The 10264-nt window shown below is 42.7% G+C and overlaps 1 long non-coding RNA gene across 1 annotated transcript; it reads right to left on the bottom strand.

Moving 5' to 3' along the window:
* Positions 1 to 2142: 2142 nt before the first annotated feature.
* On the bottom strand, positions 2143 to 9813 carry LOC311436690. The gene is made up of 4 exons (XR_014693031.1): positions 9608 to 9813; positions 5501 to 5692; positions 5206 to 5401; positions 2143 to 2944 (listed from the first exon to the last, which is right to left on the bottom strand). It is a non-coding gene; the product is annotated as an uncharacterized lncRNA (long non-coding RNA).
* Between the last annotated feature and the right edge of the window lie 451 nt (positions 9814 to 10264).

Here is a 10264-nt window from a genome sequence, read left to right as displayed (position 1 = left end):
GCAGTTAACATGCATTTTACATGCATTTTGGCAGTAGATAATTATTGGCTACACTCTTTGCCATGAGGTTCTTTCCTTTTATAATTAAGATATCCTTTGCATTATGGACAGTTAACTTTTCTCCTGCTAAAGACTTCAGGCAATTAGCATGTAAGTTATAAATTGATACCAACATTTCATAAGGACAAGACAAAGAATGACTTGCTCATGCACTGAAGGTTATATGTGCTTAACGTAAAAGTCACAGGAAATAATGACTTTTAGAAGTTTCAAAGCTTTAGTTAAAATGGATCAGAACATAAAACTGGTTGCCTCCTTCTACTGTCATGAATCAAGGCACAGCCTCAGTGAAAATCAGAAGATGCAAATTTCTTTGAAAGTGTTCTTTCACTTCCCTTCCTTATAGTTTTTACCTTTATTAAGCTTGCACTCGCACCCTTGCGATGCTCAGTCTGTGTGGCACCCGAGAAAAAAAAAAAAAAAGAAGAAAAAAAGAAGAAGAAGAAGAAAAAAAAAAAAAAAAAAGAGGTTCTGGAAAAGAGATATGAAAGAGTCAAAACCACTCCTCGAGACTGAGATCTTTTAACAGTCCCAGAGGTGTTATACAGCACTTGAATAAATTAGGACACAGCACCCTGCTAATCAGCTCTTGCTTCTGCCTTTCAAATTCCCCCAGCACTCTTTCGATGATGATAGGGAATCAGCAAATATCAAATGCTATTTTTAATATAACATATGCCTATATATGATTTATATACAAAAGCGGTGCTTCCTTCCAGCGGAATGACTGGTTCGATGCATTTGTTGTATATTGCACACGTACTTTATCTGTAAGAAGATTTGGAGATACCTTCCCAATTCTCCATTGCAATTAACACCGGTTCTTGGTAATTTCATAGAAAAATGACATTTCTACTCCCTTTTGGTCCTTCCAGCTGCCTGGTGTTTCCCCAGTTCATGAAATGTGTCACCTGGGGTACTACAGTACACGGAGAATTCTGTGAAATGCCTCTAGCATCTATAAAATGTATGAAAACAGCTGGACGTGCCAGGTGGGGTGGGACTGCGGGCAGCCTGACCTAGCGGGAGGTGTCCCTGCCCACAGCAGGGCGATGGACTGGGTGATGGTTAGGGCCCCTTCCAACCCAAACCACTCCGAGATTCCTGCGAAGGGGCCGAAGCCACACAGAGCTGGGCTGTTTTACAGACACGAGTAGGGGCAGAAACGCTGCAAGGGCCGAGCAGCAGCAGCCGCCCTTGGCAGCCCGCGGGGGCGCTCTGAGGGGGCTGCGGAGCCGCGGCCCCTCAGGGCGCGAGGCAGCGAAGCGCGGGCGCCCCCTGGCGGAAAGGGCGGGCGGCGGCGGCCGCCTCGCGCCGGGCGGGCAGGCAGCGGCCCCCAGAGGCCGGCGGGAGCAGCGGCGGAGCCCGCTCGCCTCCCATTGGCTGGCGGCTCGCCGGCGGCAGCCAATCGGAAGGCCGTTGTCAGGCGCCGCCGTCTATTTTTGGCTTGAACAAAGAGCGGGGCCGCGGCGGCCGTGTTGGGGGGGGCGGCGGGGAGGAGGCCTCCAGACACCCGCTGTGGGGAGGGGAGGAACAACAGCACCCGGTGCCGGCTCAGGCAGGTGCTGAAACGAGAAGTACTCGGCTACAAAACGGCACTTGAGTCGGAGTCAGAGCCCCGGCAAGGGCTGTGGCCTTCCAGCCTGGCTTTCTGCGGCCTCCAAGCGCCCTGCGCAGGTGCTGAGTGCAAACTGACTGCTGCCCGCCCGAAATTACTGCGTGTATTGATTGCATGGTGGTTCACAGCGTCCCCGACAAATCGGCAAAAGAGCAAAATGGGATTATAAATGTCGGCTATACTCTGTTTTTTAGGCTTATTTCAAAGCCACTGGTCTAATAAAGGCACATAGTGTACCTGGCTGTACCAGATGTACTTCTGATAGGTTGTTGGCCACTAATAATTAAAATTTACTGAGAAACAAGACTCGACATAAACTCCTAAACAATACATACATTGATTATTTTGGAAGGTTGAAATATTCCAGATAACCTGAACTGCATTTTTTCCAAGTTCTCACACAGTTCCAACATTCTGTAAAGCATTTTCATCTACCCATTAATTCAGTGGGATTAGGCATGTGCTGCAGTGTGCAGTGAAGTGCAGGGGTGAAGAAGCACCCCCAAGTTAGAAAAGGAAAGACTAAAATATGATAAAGAAAACTGTTCTTCCAATATTTAGGCAAAGGTTTAAAAGAGTAAGTCAATGTATTCCAAAAATGCCCAGGAAAACAAACAAACAAACAAACAAACAAAAACAGGGCTACAGGGCTTGCTCAGCAAGTTTTTAAGACCCTGATACAAATTTTAAGAGGTTAGTTGGCCATCTAAATATTTGGGTGTGTAGACACAGGTGGCAAATTTTTTGGGGGGTCCTTGCATAACTATAGATGGCTGTTTGGGCTTCGTAGCATCCTGCTTACAAAAATAGAAAGAAGGGTTGAAATGCAGACGTGTGTGGAGTGAACCTGCAGCCCTCCAAAGGAGTAAACTGAGCCACAGGTCTTGTGCTGGCCCTACAGTGCAGGAAAGGATTTCGCTGACAGTGTGTGCTGAGATCAAATTTTGGACACCTTGAGAGGAAAATCTTGCAAAATAATACAGGCTGTCAGCCAACAGCCATTCATTTTGTAGTGAGAAGTATTCCCTGACAAACCTTGCAATATCAGAGCAGAATTGGCCCGGCTGCTCCTTGTAGTCATCAGCCCTTAAGTGATGGTCAGTGTCAGGCTGGGCTGAAATCCTGGTCCTCATTACTCCATCCCCATGGATGCTTTTCAGTTGCCAGTAGGACATACCGAACCAGCAGCGAAACAAAAGAACAAAGTCTGCTGCAACAATGTTTGGATGTAATTTCAAAAAAGTGGCCCGTGGATTTAAAATCTGCCTGGAAAAAAAAAAAATGTTTATTCTGTCATTGCCAGAACATTGATATAGTCAGAAACATTATTTCAGTGAAGTTTTTACATGCCATTGAACATTTTCTCTGTGTTCACGGGTTGTCAGTCTTATGTGCAGATTAAACTAAGTTCTCACAGAGGAAGTGCACGCAGCGTGAATTCCGTTAGCTTTGCTGATCCCATTATGCACCATAATGTGAGAGTGAAGATTGCTCTGCATAAATATTCATCTAGCATCTTTCAAGTTTTCACTTTTCATTCTGCTGCTGCCTGACCCTGTCTGCCACTTTTCTCTGAATAATTGTTACTGCTGAGCAATCCATTTGGAGAAAAAGGCATTTGCAAGACTATAATATCAGAACTGGACTCATGTGGATTGTCACTAGGACAAGATGCAGCCTGGTGCAGTGTACAGCTGTGGACATTAAAATGATCTACTGTACTATTTGGAATTGCTCTGCATGTTTCTTTGAAAATGCCATTGCTTCAGGCTCAAACAGAGGCCAGACCAAACACATAGGTGGCAGCACCCCAATTTCCTTTCTGATCACTCAGAATCAAGATTATGATTTTTTTCTCTTTTAATTCCAATATGTTTTGAGTTATAAACTGTTTTAGTGCAGTTTCTAATACTCTACACCCCAAAGGCTCTGCTTGTGCATTGAGGCAGACTGGAACAGGTGAAAATAGCAGAAACCATGTGATGTGTTTTTGTGGAAGCAAGGAGTGAGACTTGAGGGCTCCTTTGATACCAAGGGGGAGCATGAGGAGCCACTTCATGGGCTGTGCTGCAGACCTTGCCCAGGCTTTCCTTGGGCAGAGCATCAGAGTGCAGCCTGTTCTCCCATGCAGAGCTGAGACAAGCTTGCAAAGGGAGATGCGCTTTTCTTCTTAAAAGGTGCTTATTTCTGCCAGGTATTGTCATAACACATTTTTCTTTCATTTTTTTTTTTCATCCAGTTAGAGTTCTCCTAGACACCATTTACATAATTTTCCCTGCTTATCAGCTTAACATCTTAATTGCAGAAACTGCACCAACAGGTGGAAGCTGCTAAATAGCAGGCACCAACACCACAACAGGTAAAAAACAATAATCATATTACTCAAAGACCAAAGTGGTGAATATATGCTCTCCTCAAAATCAAGTTTAAACCAGACATATTCCAATGATGACTGAAGTGAATTAAATTTCTTTCCAGTTAGACAGCTTTGATCCAATTGTCCAGAAAACCAAACCAAACAACAAAGCAGGGTGGAGAAACACTCATGGGCGTGATGGTGGCTGTGTGATTCAGAACGGTCTGTTACAGCCTGACTTGGGGCCAGCTGCTTGGCCATAGTCCCGTACCGCCGTATTTGCCTATGGGCTCAGATGGATACTTGGAAGCCTGGATGGATGTCAAAGGAATGGGGCAGGCATTTTCCAACAGAAGCTTGGGCTGTTATTCTCACTGTCAATAGTTAAATTCATAATGATGCCTTAGTCTGGGTTAGGGGGAAGTTAGAACAGCAATCATGTTCCCATTAGCAGTAGTGTAATCCCATTTCTAACGTGAACTTCATATCCACTAGCCTTAAAGTAGATCTTGCCTCTGTGTTTTATGATGACTGATGGTAACATTAATGTCTCTCCAAGCCGTATGCCTTTTTCTAAAAGAAAATTGCCATGTGAAAGAACCTCATTCTTCTAATTAAGATCAACTCATACATAGAGTGCAGTATATTTTGCTGTCACATCAGAGTGTGTACATCATGTTGACTTACGCGTGGTGTGGTCGATCGGCCATGTGAGTGAGGGGTTATGCACAGGCTTTCTGGATGCTTTGGGGCTTGAACCCTCTGAGTAGATCACAGATGCTTTCTGTCGCATATTAATAGCTAGCTCAGTATGAGGACTGGAACCCCAGAGCTGCCATAAACGCTAAAAACATTTAAGCTCCAAGGCTTAGAATACATAACTTGATGTGCTACTGAATGTTCTAGAAGCTGTTTTTCTTCTTCTTTTTTTTTTTTTTTTTTTTTTCCAAGCCATTTTTAAAAGGAATTCAAGTTCACATAAACATTAATGTGTCATAAATTTTTTAAACTGATTTCTAAACTGATGTGACACTCTGTGCTTGTTTTATTTTTGCCATGGAAGTATAGCAACTGGTTGCACAGGCAAAAATGCATTTTCAGTCATCTAAGGACAAACTCACCTAATTGGTGTTCCTGGTTGAGCAATAAGAGATGAGTAAGCCCGACTTACCTTTGTGGATATATATATATATATATTGATGCAAGCGCACAATGGTTTGTCTTTAAAATACCAGTAGAGTGAAAGTGGTTTCTCTAATGGAGTTCCTGGTAAGATGGAGTTTCAAAGCAGTAATTCAATGGCTCTTTCCTTGTCCATATCCTGAGCCAACTCAGCATGAGACCTTGTTAGTAGCCACATCCTAGGCCTTGGAAGATAGATAACGTGTTTTTTTGTTTGTTTGTTTTTGTTTTTGTTTTTTTAAGTGCATATTCAGCAGGGAATTTATATTTGAGCTTTTTCTCACCAAATTGGGTTCATTTTAATTGTCTTGCAGGTTGTCCCTGCCTATGAACAGCCCCAAATGGTAGAAGCATTACTGATAAGCATCTAACAAAAGAAAAGATGGATGCTTGGGATCATTCAGACATTTTGGTAGTAGAAACAGAGCGATAGTAACAGGGCAGTTATTTTCCTCTATTCTGTGCCACATTTGAACCTGAAAAAAAAAAAAAAAAAAAAAAGGTTATTTGGAGGGCAAGGGGAAGAGGGCCAGGGAGGGCATTTGAGGAAATCTAAAGATACATGTTCGATCCCCATCTCTGATACACAGCCCACAGATTTGAACACAGCAGCCAATCTGGTCAGCATCTAACTCTCCCTGTTTTAGAGTGTGTAATAATGTGTTCTACCTTAAGGACTGGGAATGAAATTTGGGTATGTTCTTGTTTACAGCAACTTCGGATAACTTTTTTCCATTACAGAGGATACCTACAGGTGTATCTGCTGCATATCCCCTCTGTCCTCCTTCGCTTAGGGCATGCAGAAGTGGATTCTGCTTTGGAAAGCTGATCTTACCTCTCTTTCTTTCAACTAGAGAATAACTAACCTGCTTTGCATCTATTCCCTGCTTCCTCAATGCTTTCATGCATCCTTTTATGAAAGGAAGATGAGGGTGATCAGATCCCTGGGTGTATGCTTCTTCCATTTGTGGATGACTTTAGACAGAAGCAGGGCACAGAACCTGATGTGGGTTGTGAGGTATCATGCTGTACCATATGGAAGAAGCAGCTGTAACATCTGAGCTGGAGCCCAAATCTATCCCTTATTGCCATTGGTGCTGTGGGTCTGGCAAGCTTCTGTCCTCCCCCCTGCCCCTGAAACATCAGCTTTTAGCCACTGCCAGGGGCACTGTCGTTGGACTTGTTTGTTGTTCTTGCTGCCATTCCAGGTCAATAGATCCCATGTTCTTCCAGCACTCTGAAAAAATAAATGCTCTCCCAGAGTTTTAGTCATCTCTTTGTTATTCTTTCAAAATTACCATCATCAAGGGAACAAATGTTAGAACTGTTCAAATTGATATAGGGTTTTTTTCCTAAACTAGTAATTTTCAAAGCTTGCTTTAGTTTTTACTCTCACTCAAGATAGGATTATACATTACATATTCTGTGGCAACTAATTAGTTCAGACCATGCTGTGTTGCTTTGTAGGTGTTTAGCCAAAAATTGAAACAATAATTATGTAAATGCTGTCTTCTTTCTGTGACTTTTAGTAATGTTTTGCTGTGAAGTGAGTGTTGTTTCTGGGAAGGAAGCAACCTATTTAAAGAATAATTATTACACTAAGCAAAAGAGAAATGTAATTGCAAAAAATGTCCAAAAAGTCAAGTATATTCTGGCCATGACTGGCACGTGAAACTGTTTGCAAAACCCCAATTAATGAGTCAAAAATCAATAAGTGGACCAGTTACTCCAAGAGAAGACATAGTTAAATTCTCCCCAAACATTCATCTCTGAATCCAGGAGACTTTTCATGGTAGAAACTTGATGGTAAGACTTCTTATCATCCTCCCTCAATACATCTACTTATGTTTTGCCTTACTTTTGAATTTAAGACCTGGAAAAGATTGCCTTTGTGCCTTCTGGCTAGAACAGTCCCCTTCCTGATAGGAGTTTCAGAAAAATTCACAGTGTCCCTAATTTATTGTAGCCATGTAAGGCGTATAGCCAGAGAAGCTGTGGATGCCCCATCCCTGGAGGTGCTCAAGGCCAGGCTGGTTGGGGCTTTGGGCAGCCTGGGCTGGTGGGAGGTGTCCCTGCCCATGGCAGGGGGTTGGAACCAGGTGATCGATCCTTGGAGTCCCTTCCAACCCAAGCCTTTCTATGATACCCAAAGGCATTACCAGAGCATGTGCTAAAAAAAGAAAGCAATCAAACAAATGAACACAACTCCCACCCCAGGAAATATGACTTTGAGGTGTAAAAAGATTTACAGTCCATTTATTTGTACAAACAAATACACTGCTAAGACTGCTTTTAAGTCTCTAAAGCTTCCCTTACTATATTTATAATTTGGAAAATACTCCATGTTCCAAACTGACAGGATCTTTCATCCCATTCATAGTTTCCTATTCAAACTGCATGAGGGAAGAAAAACTCAGTATGTTGTTAAACAGCAGACAGAGTCAGAAATTCATGAAGTGAATGATCACCTTAAGCTGCTGCTTTGAAGTTTCACCACAGTTTTCCAGCTCATTTCCTACTGATGGAAAACTTGCCAAAAGTACTCCCAGCAGAGATAAAAATTATTTGGCCTGATGAAATCCACACACTTTGAGATTATCAGAAGATCAAAGACAAGAGTCAAGCTGTATGCCATAGACAATTTACATAGAATACATAGGCAATGATAATATACATACATGTATATATACATGAATCTCTAGCTAATTAATGCATTACTTACGTGGGTAGCTCTAAGCAGAATATGAAAAGAAGTTCCAGTGAAATCTATAATGTGAAAAAGCACATTTCACATGATTGCTTTAGACTTGATATATGTTGGGCTAACCCTACTGGATTTATTTTCTTGCTTTCAAAAGCTTTGTGAGTCTGAAGCTCATCTGTCAACTTTGTTGTTGTTACAGGATTGATAAAGTCAGAAGTGTCTCATGTTTTATTTTGCTACACAAGAGCATCTGGATGAATTCTCTCTCCTTGATCTATGGCTGTTTGGAAAGGGTACACAGAAACAACAACCAAAACTAAGTTTCTTATTAACATGAGAGTTTGAACTGATAACAGCTCCTGGAAGCTTATGCTTCATTAATTTCCTGTGGAGGGAGAATGTTGGTAGAAGTGGGCCTTTTGGTGCAGACATGTTTGCATTCTGCTGTTCCTGCTGGAGCCAGTAGGTCTCTGGGGGAGCCCAGGGCTGGGGTGGTGGGGACCAGGGAGGAGGCAGCACAGGGTGCTCTTGGTCCCCATGTCTTAGCATCCCCCCCTTCATTCTCCCCCTCTCTTTCCTCTTCCCTATTTGGAAAGCATCAAGACTTCCTGCTCTGTATAGTTGGTCCTGAGTTTCTTCTCATTGCTCAATATTTGATTTTTTATTTTTGAATTTATTACATTTCTCTTTTTAGAGTAATGCTGTTTTGTCATATTTCAGTCTTGGCTCCCAGGCCTATTTGTTACACACAGTCAGCTAAAAATAAGCTTCTTTTCCCTTGGATGCATTATATAAATTCAGTCCCTAGCCATTCGATAGTGCTTACCCAGTGATGCTGAGTTGATTTCACTTGTACCTTGTGTAACTTTTATGACTCCAACAGAGACAGAACATGATGATTTATTTTTTTTTCCAGCAAGTTTCCATATGAAATTTTTCTCCCCAGCCTTCCCCCAGCTCACTGCTGAAATCAAGCATATTTAAAAAGCACAATGGGCACTCAATCTGTTTCTTTAATGTGATCACTATCACTGCATGTAAGATTAATTTCATTTCCTTTCTCAGAAATTGCTCTTGATCTGTTATATTTAAGTCAGTCCTATCTGAACTACCACATGGTATTATTCTGACAGCTTGGGCTGCCCTCCCATAGCCTCATTTGCCCCTTTGGATCTTTGTGGTATTCCTGCATCGCTGCTGAGGACATGATGGACATGATGTACCCTTGTCTGTGCATTTCTCTGTAGAAAGCATCAGGTGAGAATCTTTAGCATGTTCAATACAACCAGCTGATCACAGTGTCCTCCCAGGATTTAAAAGCTATTAATCAACTTCCTGCATTGTTCAGATAGTTCTGTTACAAACAAACAAAGCAAACAGATAGAAAGAAATATTACATCAGTAGACAGCATTATTCCACAGCCCAAAATATTGCTGTAAACCCCAGACTCAGGAAAGGGGCAGCAAGGCTGTGAATGACCACAAACAAAACTGGGGAGAAGAAGAAAGGAAGGGAAGAGCATGGGTGGAGTGAGGGAAAATAATCACAGGATCAGATATGAAACAAGCCTTTCATATTAATTGTTATAATGAAGTTATGCAGATGCTATCAATTAAGCTATAACTAGGTCCATGCCTTAGCCATAACCAATTAGGCAATAAAAGAACACAAGTGCCAATGTCTTACCTCATTGCTAGGTCTAAAACTTATATCCTAAAACTGCATGCTCAGCTGCTGCCCAGGTCCATGTGCCTCTTTATCTACACTCTTGACAGGCGCTCACAGAAAACACTGACAGGCTGCATTATCTGGTGAAAAGCTCAGGGCTTGCTGCCAGCTCTGTAGGCTCAGCTGCTAGAGGGCCCACTCGGGTGTGGGGTCCAAATTTTGCTGAATCCTTGGCCTGCAGGAATACAATTTATTCAGCTCCAGACCATCTGTTGAAACTTTTCCATGTGGCAATAATTAAGTAATTATTAGGGCAGAGAAAGCATAAGTCTATCGCCTGGGGACAAGGATGGGGGTGATGACTTCTGCCCAAGCTCTATTGAGCACTAAACGTAAAACCCTTGTGAGCAGAGGCAGCTGCCCTATCTGTCCTCTGTAACTCAGAATATCCTTTTTCTACAGTGTCTGTCTGCTGCCTTTGAGATAGACCTTCAGGCATCAAAAAGGAGTGTAGCCCAGGTCTCCATCCTGCTGACCAGGAGAGCCAGGCAGTGAAATGCTGTGCAAACAGAGGAGGCATGCTCATTCCTCTGTTCATCTTTGTGTGCAGGGCAAAGATGAGGTCAGTGCTCTAAATCATCAGCTCAAGATGGGCACCTTCTGACAACCCCAAGT

Source organism: Aythya ferina (assembly GCF_964211825.1).
Source record: "Aythya ferina genome assembly, chromosome: 1".
NCBI lineage: Eukaryota > Metazoa > Chordata > Aves > Anseriformes > Anatidae > Aythya > Aythya ferina.
This window is presented reverse-complemented; position numbering and strand designations above follow the sequence as displayed.